This window comes from Pelobates fuscus, chromosome 1 (assembly GCF_036172605.1).
Source record: "Pelobates fuscus isolate aPelFus1 chromosome 1, aPelFus1.pri, whole genome shotgun sequence".
In the NCBI taxonomy this organism is placed as follows: domain Eukaryota; kingdom Metazoa; phylum Chordata; class Amphibia; order Anura; family Pelobatidae; genus Pelobates; species Pelobates fuscus.
Genome location: NC_086317.1, coordinates 416,774,006 through 416,789,215, shown reverse-complemented (window position 1 = coordinate 416,789,215; position 15,210 = coordinate 416,774,006). Strand labels below are relative to the sequence as shown.

Sequence of the window (15,210 nt, the reverse complement as noted above, 5' to 3'; positions counted from 1 at the left end):
TCCCCTCAGGTCCACCCCCCTTTATCCCAAAAAGGGGAAAACAAGCAAAACAGAGAACCCCAGGCAAATCCCCTGCAGGTCCACCCCCCTTTATCTCAAAATGGGGAAACAGGCAAACAATTCAAACACACCCAGGCAACAGATAGACTAAAATGCAGGTAAACAAGTGAGTAACGAGACACCGGGCAAGATATTACCTGTCTTTGATGTCCTCCCGGGAAGCAGTCACAGACACGTGGACGGGTCAATCAAAGGGGCCGGAACATACCGGTGGCTCTGCAGAAGTCTCTACCGTGTACCTGGAGGTGATCAATCTCCTTTCCTTCCCCCTGGATTCCTCCGTCCACCCTTGTCTTCCTTAGGACGGCTCACCGGCCGGACATAGCCCGATGCCCCACGTTGGGCGCCAAGTTGTTATGGTACTTTTTAAAAGTAAACCAAAATGTTTAAATGTCTATCTGTTCCTGTCCAAATTAATAAAATTGAATTGCGTATATACGCTGAAGTAATTAAGTCTGACACACAAGGTTCAGGTTAAAATAACTTCGAGAAAGTTTGTTGGCAAGTGAGTAAAAAGCGGGCGCGCAGGCCCTTTTAAGAGACATTTTGCGTCATCATTGATTATTAGAATATCAGCAAATAAACATCATCAATTGGATTAATTGTTAAGTGTCGGGGTTAGTGTCTTACTTATTGGTTCAAAAAATTAAGAGGTTAGTCCCGTGCCCACCCACCAGAGGTGGGATTGTTCTGGACACGGGTGGGGATAAGGGGGTCTTGAGCGTCATTTTTCACGGTCAGTGATATCAGGCCTCATGTCCAGGTGCAAGGTCTCTTATGAATAGAACATTTCATTACTACTGTGTTCTCATGGCCTTCAAACTATACTATCTTACAAGTTTAAGGAGTAGTCAGCAACTCCTGTGTTAATCATGTCTTTGCAGGAAATACAGTCTTTGTCTATTATACTAATTGGGTTGAGAAATTCAGTCACGTAAGGTGGTTTTAAAATGAACAAGTTAAGTCATGAGGACAAAATGGAGGACTGAAGAAGTCAGGTTAGGAGGACAAAATGGAGGATTGTCACAGTATAAAGTTAAAATGGAGTTAATACAATAATTCAATACAAGTACAATAAAGATTTTTAATAATCCCACATCAATGGCATACCATTTCCAAAAGAAGATAACCCAAGTATTGCAAATGGGGCATGTTCAGTATTTTTTAGTTGCCACTTAGTCACAAAAACTGGCCAAAGTTAGCGTTCATAATTGTTTTTTGCATTTTTAACACACAAATATAAATACAAACTTTGCCCAGTGTTTGTGACTAAGTGGCTACTAAAAAAGACTGGACATACCCCATATTGAATACCCTGGGTTGTCTACTTTAAAAAAATGTACATGTGAGGTGTGATTGAATGTTACTATTCATACATTTTAAATATATATATTTTGAAACAGCAATGTCCTACATGTACTTATAGCCCTATAACTTGCAAACAAAAGCTAAGAACATGTTAACATTGGGTATTTCTAAACTCAGGACAACATTTAGAAACTATTTAGCATGGGTGTTTTTTGGCGGTTTGAGAGGCGTAACAGATTTTGAGGGTCAAAGTTAGAAAAAGTTTTATTTTTTATTTTTTATATTTGTTTTTATAGTAAATTATATATGATATGATGAAAAAAATGGTATCTATAGAAAGAGCATTAAATGGTGAGAAAAACAGTATATAATATGTGTGGGTACAGTAAATGAGCAAGAGGAAAATGAAAGCTAAATACAAACACTACAGAAATGTAAAAACAGCCCTGGTCCTTAACGGTAAGCAAATTGAAAAACTGGTCACTAAAGTGTTAAGAGCTTTTCTGGGAAGCTCCCACCCTACTTGAGCAGAATGCTCTCCTTGGGCTGTTCCCACCTCCTAAACCTCCGATCCAGTACTAGCACTTTTTTTAGTCTACCTCAATACAAAAAGAAAGCGGCTGAATCCTCCTTTTCCTACAGAGCACCACAATTATGGAACGACGTCTCGCACACTTTCGAATCTTCCCCAGTCCTAATATACCTTAAGAGATCCCTCTCTACATATCTCAAAACAGAATGCATCTGTCATGGTTAATTATATATGTCTTACCTGTTCTATGTTAAATTTTCTATATATTGTGTATTAATATTGTTTTTGTATTTTATTGTACCCTATTGTATCTATGCAATGTTTTGTGGACCCAGGACATACTTGAAAACGAGAAAAATCTCAATGTATCCTTTCTGGTAAAATATTTTCTAAATAAAATCACAACCGGACCTGCACAACGCTGTGAAAAGGTCAGTAGGTTACCTTTTTAAGTGCAGCTATGGAGGGCATGGAGACTATACACCTTGTTTAGACTTATATTGTCAGGCATACACATTTGTATTCCTGACACTATAGTGTTTCTTTAATGATCTAAATTCTCCATTACAGCATAGTGGTTCTCTTTTATGCATTTTCAAGTAGTGTGTGATACTTGTGTGTCAGACAGTTTATGGCATACACAGTCTATGACTGTGCTATTTAAAACCCATCAATAAAATACAATATAGATCATAAACATATGGATCTTCTGGACTCTGTCATTATGTCATTATGTCATTATGCGTAATTGTACTTTGTCCTCTATGTTTTCCTTTTTCCTTCTTCTCTGCCACTGACAGATGCATGTTCCCTAAACAGGTAACATTTTCTTTGTGAAAATTATAGATTTGTAATATTTCCTTGTCTATTTTGATGTCCGAGACCATTTCACTACTTGCTACAGTATTTGTCTTGTTTCCATTAACTGCTGGAATTGTTAAGGGGACAGTTTGGTTGTAAAGTAATGAAGTTGTTATGGTGACTGGAGTCCTATGACGCCGTTTGACTTTCAAGTGTTAAATAGTTTTCAAATCATTTATCACTGAAGCAGAGTCCCCCAGGCCATTGGATGTCCAGTGGCAAGTAATGCTTAAAAATTGTGCTTACGATTAGAGGGGTCATTGTGAACAGTCAGGGGGCCACACCAACAGCCAAACCTAAAAGAGTAGAAACCCTCAACCAGTTATTATGAACAGGCAGGTCAAAAGGCAACCAGGTTCAGTTCACCCCTCAGAATTACGTGGATATTGTATAGTTATTGGTTGATAGTTATTGGTTGATAGTTATTGGTTGATTAAGAAAGGTGACTTGTGGTCATATCCCAAACGAATGCTTTACATTTGGACTGCAGCTGTTATTGGAAATACATACAAAATGGAAGCTAGGAAAAGTGAAGTAACTTTTACTTCATAGTTTGTGGTGCTCTATGTAAATAAAAAAAAATATTAATATACTGGGTGGCCCAAAAGAAGGTATACAGTTGATCAATGAAATTAACCACATCAGGTTATATGGATACACATACGCACAGCAAAGTGGCAGTTAATTTTCAAGCATTGAATTATCAGTGTGGCAGTTAGAAAGAATAGTAGAGGGAAAATAAAAGAATTTAGAACTTATAATTCAAAGTTACATATACTGTATACCTACTTTTGGGCAATCCTGTATTTACTGCAAATTTGAAGCTAAACTGCTGGTAGTGCCACTATAACATACCTACTCCTAAATTGTGAGCTTGTTTGAGCAGGGCCCTTTTCACTTCTATTGTCTCTCGCCGGTATGCTGTCTGTTAAAGAGACACTCATCTGACGTAGTTATAGTTACTGGAGTCCCTAGAGGCCACTCCTTCATGCAGCGTAAAGCTATTTTCGAACAATTGACAGTAAATGAGCATCACCAGCAGCCAGCACCCTGGTCACCACTGGAGGCATAGCTAAGGTGGACATTACATTCTGCCATCGCCATGCAAATTCACACTAGCAATGTACAGCTGTGATAGGCTAAGATAGGTCAGGTGACACTCTCAGCGAATTACTACTGACCTTCACTCATAGGCGTGCGCAGCCAATTGCATTAGGGTGTGCACCCTAAAGCACAAACACACGGCGCATGTATATATATATATATATATATATATACATACACACACATACATATACTGATGTGTGTGTGTGTGTGTGTGAGAGGGTGTTTGTAGTGTGCTATGTGGGTGAGGGTGCTGGTAGTGTGCTGTGTGTGAGGGTGCTGTTTGTGTGATATGTGTGTGTGAGGGTGCTGTTTGTGTCGTGTATTTGTGAGGGTGCTGTTAGTGTGCTGTGTGTGAGTGTGCTGTTTGTGTGAGGGTGCTGTATGTGTTTGTGAGGGTGCTGTTAGTGTGCTGTGTGTTTGTAAGGGTGCTGTGTGTGTGTGTGTGTGTGTTTGTGAGGGTGCTCTTAGTGTGCTGTGTGTGTGTGTGTGTGTGAAGATGCTCTGTGTGTGAGGGTGCTGTATGTGTGCTGTGTGTGTGGGTGCTGTATGTGTGTGGGTGCTGTTTGTGTGCTGTGTGTGTGAGGGTGCTGTTTGTGTGCTGTGTATGTGAGGGTGCCGTGTGCGCGCGCTGTTTGTGTTAGGGTGCTGTATGTGTGTAGGTGCTGTGTGTGTGTGTGTGGGTGCTGTATGTGTGTGTGGGTGCTGTATGTTTGGAGGGATTGTGAAGGTGGGGGCAGATTAGTAAATAACCCCCCTCCCTTCTTACCTTATGTAGGGAGGGGGGATCCTTGCTGTCCAAGGGAGAGTGAACTCTAGCCTGCGGGGCTAGAGTTCACTCTCGCGAGATCTGAGCATTGCCGCGGCAAAGCTCAGATCTCGCGAGAGGAACCTGGCGGAGCTTCTGTCTAGAGCTCCCCGGGTCCTCTCCTTCCTCCCTCCATGCTGCTGTGGCTGGTGAGGTACATCGTTGATCTCCCCGCCGGCACATGGAGGCTAAGAGCAGAGCCGGCACTCAGATAGCGCCAGCTCTGCATGAGCCGACAGGGGAGATCTGGAGATCTCCCCTGCCGGCAGGGGTCAAGTCCTGGGGAATAATATGTGGGATCTCTCCCAAGATTCCCACCCCCTCAAAAAAAATAATATACACTTGTGTGTGTGTGTGTATGTATATATATATATATATATATATATATATATACACACACACACGCGTACACACACATACACTCACACACATATATTCACAGACACATACACACAATTACATACACTCACACATACATTCACAGACACACACACACACACACACTTACAGGCACACACACACATACATTCACAGACACACACACACACTTACAGACACACATATATTCACAGACACATACACACTTACAAACACATACACTCACAGACACACACACATACACTCACAGACATTGACACACACACACACTCACATACACTCACACACACACACACACACACACACATTCACACACACACACACACACACACATACACTCACACATACACACACACACACACACACACTCACAGACACACACACACATACATACATTCACAGACACACATTCACAAATTATTTTTTTAATAAAAAAAAAAAAAAAAAAATTGTCCACCCAGCCTCCCTACCTGGAGTGCTGGCATGGACTTGTCCCTGGGGTCCAGTGGGGCGGGCGCCTCTCTCCATATCAGCCTCTCTCTCCATATCAGCCGCGGCGAGGGAGCTGTGAGCTGTGAGCTGTGTGCTCTCTGCTCCCTCTCGCCGCGCGGGCTGTCTACAGTAGCTGGGAGCCGGAATATGATGTCATATTCCGGCTCCCATCATCAGCAAACAGCGCGCGGCGAGAGGAAGCAGAGAGCACACAGCTCACAGCTCACAGCTCCCTCGCCGCGGCTGATATGGAGAGAGAGAGGCTGATAAGGACAGGGGGGACACAGGGGGAGGAAGGGGGACATTAAGTTGCGCTGAGTGCCTGCAGGAATGGCGTTCCTGCGCAAATAACAGTGCAGGAACGCTGTTCCTGCAGGACAATCCATAGATGTGCCGCGGGGATTAGGGTGTGCCCAGGCACACCCGGCACACCCCGTGCGCACGCCTATGCCTTCACTGCTGCTAATGTGGATGCCTTAGTCCAAGCAGCAAAGATGGGCAAGTCTACCGACACCAGGGGATCTTAATTCAGTGTTAAACTAATCAAAAAACTGAATGGAGGGTAGGTGTCAGGGTTCTACAGGCATTATAACCACTTCAATTATATGCATTTTATAGTACTTAAGGTGTTCCTTTTTAGGGGTTACTCTAACCCTTTTAAAAAATGTATTGTTGTTTCTTTAGAATGCCAATGCAGTATGCATAACCCCACCCTCCCTATAGACCTGCAAAAGTGGTTCCCTTGCTGGATTACATGCCCCCATGCAATTTCACAGAGATTTGGCTCTAAAAAAAATGTATGCTGTACATATATTTGGATGTGTGCTGAGCAGAGCTGGATTAAGGTTCCCCAGCACCTTAGACAGTATGTCAGACAGGACCCCCTGTTGTTTCTGTGAGTAGTGAGTGTATGTGTTGATTGAGTGTTGTGCATTTGAGAGTGTGTGTAGTTGCTGAGTGTAATGTATGTAGACAAGGCTGTATGGGGGGTAGGGGAGCTGCGTGTGTCTGTTTGTGATGGTTGAGTGCAGGGCCGGACTGGGAAAAAAATTAGGCCCGGGCATTGTTAAATCAGAGCGGCCCCCTAAGAAGGGGGCGGGGCCAGAGAGGGTTTGTTTTGTCATCACTAATGACAAGCACGCCCCCTCTCAAAGTGAGCAAGTTGGTTCAATGCGCAGAGCCCCGCTGAAGAGCTCTGGCATTAGAAAAAGGCCCTGTATTTGTTCTGCACAGCGCAAGCAAATTTAATAACATGCTTGCACTGTGTTTGCTTTTAAATTGTCTCTGGTGTTTCCTCAAGTGGGATACCGGAGGACAAAAGGGCCAGGAAAGTGTAAAATATATATAAAATAACCCTCAGTGAGTTAACAGACAAAGAAAATATATATATGTGTGTGTGTGTGTGTGTGTGTGTGTGTGTGCGAGGGTGCTGTCTGTCTGAGGGTGCTGTCTGTCTGTGAGTGAGGGTGATGTGTGTGTCTGGGTGCTGTGTGTGTCTGGGGTTGCTGTGTGTGTCTGGGGTTGCTGTGTGTGTCTGGGGGTGTTGTGTGTGTCTGGGGGTGCTGTGTGTGTCTGGGGTGCTGTGTGTGTCTGGGTGCTGTGTGTGTCTGGGTGCTGTGTGTGTGTCTGGGTGCTGTGTGTGTGTCTGGGTGCTGTGTGTGTCTGGGTGCTGTGTGTGTCTGGGTGCTGTGTGTGTCTGGGGGTGCTGTGTGTGTCTGGGTGCTGTGTGTGTGTCTGGGGGTGCTGTGTGTGTGTCTGGGTGCTGTGTGTGTGTCTGGGGGTGCTGTGTGTGTGTCTGGGGGTGCTGTGTGTGTCTTGGAGTGCTGTGTGTGTCTGGGGGTGATGTGTGTGTCTGGGTGCTGTGTGTGTCTGGGGGTGATGTGTGTGTGTGAGAGGGCTGTTAGTGTTATTTTTTTTAATTTCAATTTAAATATGTTTTTTATTAATAAGTAAAAAAAAAAAAAAAAAAAAAAAGTTATCCCCCTCCCTCCCTCCTTACCTTTAGCCTGGGGCGGTCTGCCTGGGTGTGGGGAGCCGTTCTGCCTGGGAGGGGGACCATGCTGCCTTCCCTGGTAGTCCAGTGGTGAGAGTGAACGCTAGCCCCTGCAGGCTAGAGTTCACTCTCGCGAGATCTGAGCGTTGCCGCGGTAACCACGGAAACGCTCAGACCTTGCAAGAGGATCCGGCGGAGCTGCTGGCTAGAGCTCCGCCGGTCCTCTCCTCCCTCCCTCACACCCCAGCAAGCAACCTCATCTCATCTTATATATAAAATAACCCTCAGTGAGTTAACAGACAAAGAAAATTAGAAACCTAGAATGTGACGGCAGATAAAAACACCCTCACACACAGCACCCCTCTTACATACACACACACTGCGCCCCTCACACATACAATACGTCCAAATATATATATATATATATATATATATATATGCACACACACACTACAGCACCCCACACACTGCACCACTAAACACATTACGCTCCAGATACACGCTAGATCCCTTACCCTATATGCACTCTTATTCCTCTATACACACACACACACACAATCTCCTATACACACTATGGGTCCTTTACACACTAGATCTCCTACACACACACACACTGCACCACCTACACACACACTACATTCCTTGTCAGCAAACACATACCACATTCTCTAAACACACCCTCTCTACAACCCCTACACACACTACGTCACCTATACACACACACTACAGCCCGTATGCACACACTCGCTACATCCCCTATAACACTATGTCCCCTATACACACACTCTCTACAAATTAAATTGACCTATTTACACAATACCACACCACACTCTACACACACGCAATCCCACAAGCAGGCTCCAAACGCATGCACCATACACTTTCCTGGCCCTTTTGTCCTCTGGTATCCCACTTTTGGAGACACCAGAGACAATTTAAAAGCAAACACAGCGCAAGCATGTTATTAAATTTGCTTGCGCTGCGTAGAACAAATACAGGGCCTTTTTCTAATGCCAGAGCTCTTCAGCGGGGCTCTGCGCATTGAACCAACTTGCTCACTTTGAGAGGGGGCGTGCTTGTCATTAGTGATGACAAAACACACCCTCTCTGGCCCTGCCCCCTTCTTAGGGGGCCGCTCTGATTGAAAAATGCCCGGGCCCAATTTTTTTCCCAGTCCGGCCCTGGGTACAGTGGAGAATGAGCTCCATTGTCTGGACTGTACCAGTATCAGAGGAAAACTATTTTATGAGCAGCGCTCAGCCAATTACTCAGAGTGCCAGGGGAACCAGAAAGGTGCAGTACCTGATATATGCACAGACGACATCGCTCCCTCAATAAAGTGAAGAAGCACAAGGCTATGCAGATAAACCAATCAAAAAGAGTCAGAGCACTGTCTGAGCCCCAAACCCTAGGTGGCTACCTTGCTCACCAAAAGAGTAATCCAGCTCTGATGTTGAGAACGTGAATACCCTCATGATGACCTTTCCAACAGAGTAGGTGGGTTTTAAGTTTAATTAACCTTTATGAAAATGGTTTGAAAAAAGCAATGGGGGGAATTTACACATAGTCTCCTTGCATCGTAACCACTACAAAAAGCTACAATGATGATGGTGCTTTTAGAAACCATGTATATAAGTATTGTGGCAGTATACCCATAAGTCACTGGGTAGTCACCACCATGTCCCCTTTCTCTTGTGTGTTTAAAGCTCAGCGTGATTATAGTCTTTTGCAGTAGTAAATCGCTGTCTCACTCTCCCTGATTGCTGGTCCAGGGATCGAGAGTGCTCTGGTTGAAATCTTAGCAGACTGTGGCGGCTCCTTGATCTGCTTTAGAGTTTCAGAGGAGTTCGAAGTTACTGTCGGTCAGGCGCACCATGTCTCAGCAGCCCCCTGACTGGGAAAAGGTGACTCTGGTGCCAGGAACAAGTAGTGTTGGGCTTTCCCAGCCAGGGGGCTGCTGAGACATGGTGCAACTGACTGGCAGTAACCTCGAACTCCTCTGGAACTCTAAAGCATATTGTGTAGTCGCCGCAGTCTGCTAAAATTTCAACCAAAGTTCTCTCAGTTCCCAGACCAGCAATCAGGGTGCTTTTTGGAGGGTTAACAGAGGGGGTGGTGGGGCATCAAATCTTTACTGAGAGGATAGTGGATGCATGGAATAGTCTTCCAGCTGAAGTGGTAGAGGAAAGTATTGGGAGGCTATTGTGCATGCGCGGCAAAATGCTTCTCTGTGCCAATCAGCATCTCCTCATAGAGGTGAATTTGCATCAGTGCAGCTCTGTGGGGAAATTTTTGTGTCTTCATGCAGAGTGTAGAGATGCTGAATGTCAGTGCTGCATGTTGTGACTGCCACTGGGGGTGTCCCTAGGTAGTAATGTAAACAATGCCTTTTCTCTTTTCTATGAAAAGCCAGTGTTTACATTAAAATACCAATAGGGACAGGCTATAGACACCAGAACAATTACATTTACATTAAAGTCAGTGCAAGAGAGCAGGAAACAAAATCATACATACAGCTTGTGCTTTTCTCAGTCTTGACAGTTTTCATATTCACTTAAAGTAATACAAAGATGTATTCCTAACACTAAAGTGTCCCTCTTCCCACTTGCCCCCCTGCTCATGAAAGAGTTAAATAACCCTTTAAGAGATTGTCACCTTGACGAATGGGTTAGGAATGGCCAAGCTTCAACTCACCTGTACTCTGATCCATGACAAAGTCCACAAATGCAGCTTGATGCTTTCCAACTCTAATACCACCCATAGCTTGCCACCACCTGCCAGTGTCCAGCTCATGACACTCGTGAAGTGCATAGCCTCATGGTATTTTTATAAAATCTGGGAGAAGTTAGCCCCCCTCAGTTTGGCATCAAAACTATTCTCAGGGAATCATATAAATTTCCACATCAACATCCATAAGGATTTGAAGTATGCCAGTAGGTTGTACAATGCTCAATAGTTTACATACCATTGGAGAAATTGTAATATATGTAGATTTTTTAAAGAAAACATGAGTAAGCAGGCAAAACACATTTCTTTTATTTCTTATGGGATTCATATTCAACTGTAGGTTATAACAGAATGGTACAATCATAAAACAAAACAAGGCAACAAAGAAAAAAAAAGAAATGACCCCTGCTCAAAAGTCTGCCCTTAGTTCTTAATACTGTGTATTGCCCCATTTAGCATCAATGAAGGCATGCAGTCTTTTGTAATAGTTGTCTATGAGGCCCCTAATTCTTGCAGATGGTATAGCTGCTCATTCTTCCTGGCAAAATTCCTCCAGGACATGCAAAGTCTTTGGTCATCTTACATAAACCACTCGTTTGAGATCTCTCCAGTGTGGCTCAATTCTATTAAGGTCAGGAGACTGTGATGGCCACTCCAGAACCTTTACCCTTTTCTCCTGTAACCACTGGAGGGTCAACTTTGCCTTGTGCTTAGAGTCATTGTCATGATGGAAAGTCCAAGAGCATTCCATGAGCAGCCTTCGTGCAGAAGAATGCAATTTGTCTGCCAGTATTTTCTGATAACATGCTGCATTCACCATGCCATCAATTTTCGCAAGATTCCTTGTGCCTTTACAGCTCACACAACCCCAAAACAACAGTGAGCCACCACCATGCTTCACAGTGGGGATGGTATACTTTTCCCTATAGGCCTTGTTGACCCCACTCCAAACATAGCACTTGTGGTTGTGACCATAAAGCTCTATTTTGGTCTTGCCACTCCAAATTAGAGTGTGCCAGAAGCGGTGAGGCATGTCAAGGTGTGGTCGGGGATATTGTAACCAGGCTTTTTTGTGGCATTGGTGCAGTAAAGGCTTCTCTCTGTCAACTCAACCATGCAGCTTATTTTTGTTCAAGTATTGTCGTATTGTGCTCCTTGAACCAACTACACTGTCTTTTTCCAGAGCAGCCTGTATTTCTCCAGAGGTTACCTGTAGGTTTTTCGTTGTATCCCGAACAATTCTTCTGGCAGTTGTGGCTGAAATCTTTCTTGGTCTACCTGACCTTGGCAAGAGATTCCCAGATTTTACACTTCTCAATAAATGATTTAACAGTACTGACTGGCATTTTCAAGGCTTTGAATATCTTTTTATATCATTTTCCATCTTTATAAAGTTCCATTACCTTGTTACACAGGTCTTTTGACAGTTCTTTTCTGCTTCCCATGGCCCAGTATCAAGCCTGCTCAGTGTATCCACGTGAGACCTAACAAACTCATTGACTATTTATACACAGGCATTAATTGCAATTTAAAAAGCCACAGGTGTGGGAAATTAACCTTTAATTGCCAATTTTACTGGTATGTGTCACCTTGTGTGTCTGTAACAAAGCCAAACATTCAAGGGTATGTAAACTTTTTTAATCAGGGCCATTTGGGTGATTTCTGTTATCATTATGATTTTAATAGGAGCCAAACAACTATGTGATAATAAATGGCTTCATATGATCACTATCCTTCAATAGAAGCCATTTTTTTTGCATGATCATATTTTAATATTTTCAAAATCAATGCCAAAGTTTCACAGTTTTTGCCAGGTTTTCGAAACTTTTTAGCACAACTGTATATCGGAATGATCTAAAAGAGAAACAACAATCTATGCAGAATTGTCATCTTAACGGTGTTGATCAAGCTAAGATATAAACCATGGATTCCATTTTGCCAGGTCATGAGATATGTAACGAAGGAGTGGGACAAAATTTGCCATGTTTAACTTAGCAGGGTTTCTCGTAAGTCATATATCCCCGGGTAGCGCAACTGTGCTGGGCACCAATGGACGGGTTGCTGGTGAGTAAGACAGTGTCAGGGAAAGAGTCACGTATAAGATTTCTGATTTGAAATAAATAATCTAACGAGATTACCTGTCGAGATCACTATACCTGTCGAAATCTGCCATGATTTCCAGAAGAGACTTGACAGGGTTCGTTACTGTACACAATATGTTATCATATTGCATATGCCACTACATTATGATGATTCTTGCCAACTCTAATTGTTTGTATAACTGTGTACTATTTGTGTCTCTCTAACCCCCTCCCCTCCCCCCTCTCCATGTGCCTGCCTACATCCTGCACTGTGGCGTTATAGACCGCAGCAGTTTGTCTTCTTTAGCCACTACATGGTCTGAAACGAAGCTGCTCTCTGGTAAGATACTGCGGCCCCTGATGCCAGGCTACATGGGTGGCACCATGACAGAGCCGCCACCAGAAATTTTGGGGCCCCTAACTCAGCTCAGGGTCTGGGCCCCCTGGGGACCGCCTTCAATCCCGCCCACAGGGTCCGCCTCACAAATCCCGCCCACAGGAATACACACACAGACACAAAAACACACACTGATACAAAAGGACACAGACACACACACACACACACACACACACAAAGAAACATACTAACAGACACACATACTGAAACAGAAATACACGCATATAGGCATACGTACTGACACACACACACACACATATACAGACACACAGGCATACATAGTGACAGACACACATGCATGAGGACTTACACATACACACATACATACTGACATACTGACAGACATACAGACATACTGACAGACATACAGACATACTGATATACATACAGACATACTGACATACTGACATACAGACATACAGACATACAGACATACAGACATACTGACATACTGACATACTGACATACTGACATACTGACATACTGACATACTGACTGACATACTGACATACATACTGACATACTGACATACTGACAGACATACTGACATACTGACAGACATACTGACATACAGACAGACATACAGACATACTGATATACATACAGACATACAGACATACTGACATACTGACATACTGACATACATACTGACATACTGACATACACACAGACATTCTGACATACATACAGACATACTGATATACATACAGACATACAGACATACAGACATACAGACATACTGACATACATACTGACATACTGACATACACACAGACATACTGACATACACACAGACATTCTGACATACACACAGACATTCTGACATACATACAGACATACTGATATACACACAGACATACTGACATACATACAGACATACTGACATACATACAGACATACTGACATACACACAGACATTCTGACATACATGCAGACATACTGACATACATACAGACATACTGATATACACACAGACATACTGATATACACACAGACATACTGACATACACACAGACATTCTGACATACACACAGACATACTGATATACACACAGACATACTGATATACACACAGACATACTGACATACTGACATACACACAGACATACTGACATACACACAGACATACTGACATACATACAGACATACTGACATACTGACATACACACAGACATACTGACATACACACAGACATACTGACATACATACAGACACACTGACATACTGACATACACACAGACATACTGACATACACACAGACATTCTGACATACACACAGACATACTGATATACACACAGACATACTGATATACACACATACATACTGACATACAGACATACAGACATACTGACATACTGACATACAGACATACTGACATACTGACATACTGACATACATACTGACATACTGACATACACACAGACATTCTGACATACACACAGACATTCTGACATACATACAGACATACTGATATACACACAGACATTCTGACATACATACAGACATACTGACATACACACAGACATACTGATATACACACAGACATACTGACATACTGATATACACACAGACATACTGACATACTGACATACACACAGACATACTGACATACATACAGACATACTGACATACTGACATACACACAGGCATACTGACATACACACAGACATTCTGACATACACACAGACATTCTGACATACATACAGACATACTGATATACACACAGACATTCTGACATACATACAGACATACTGACATACACACAGACATACTCATATACACACAGACATACTGACATACTGATATACACACAGACATACTGACATACTGACATACACACAGACATACTGACATACACACAGACATACTGACATACATACAGACATACTGACATACTGACATACACACAGACATACTGACATACACACAGACATTCTGACATACACACAGACATACTGACATACACACAGACATACTGACATACACACAGACATTCTGACATACACACAGACATACTGATATACACACAGACATACTGATATACACACAGACATACAGACATACAGACATACTGACATACTGACATACTGACATACATACTGACATACTGACATACATACTGACATACTGACATACACACAGACATTCTGACATACACACAGACATTCTGACATACATACAGACATACTGATATACACACAGACATACTGACATACATACAGACATACTGACATACATACAGACATACTGACATACACACAGACATACTGACATACATACAGACATACTGACATACACACAGACATACTGATATACACACAGACATACATAGAGACATACTGACATACTGACATACATACAGACATACTGACATACATAGAGACATACTGACATACTGACATACACACAGACATACTGACATACATACAGACATACTGCTATACACACAGACATACTGACATACACACA

The 15,210-nt window shown here is 42.9% G+C and overlaps 1 protein-coding gene across 1 annotated transcript in view; it reads left to right on the top strand.

Moving 5' to 3' along the window:
- Positions 1 to 2,685: 2,685 nt before the first annotated feature.
- CSAD (cysteine sulfinic acid decarboxylase) overlaps positions 2,686 to 15,210 on the top strand; it is a 92,381-nt gene continuing 79,856 nt past the window's right edge. Inside the window, exon 1 of the mRNA XM_063444825.1 lies at positions 2,686 to 2,719. The gene's annotated coding sequence lies outside the window, so the exon portion shown is untranslated. The remainder of the gene's footprint in view (positions 2,720 to 15,210) is intronic.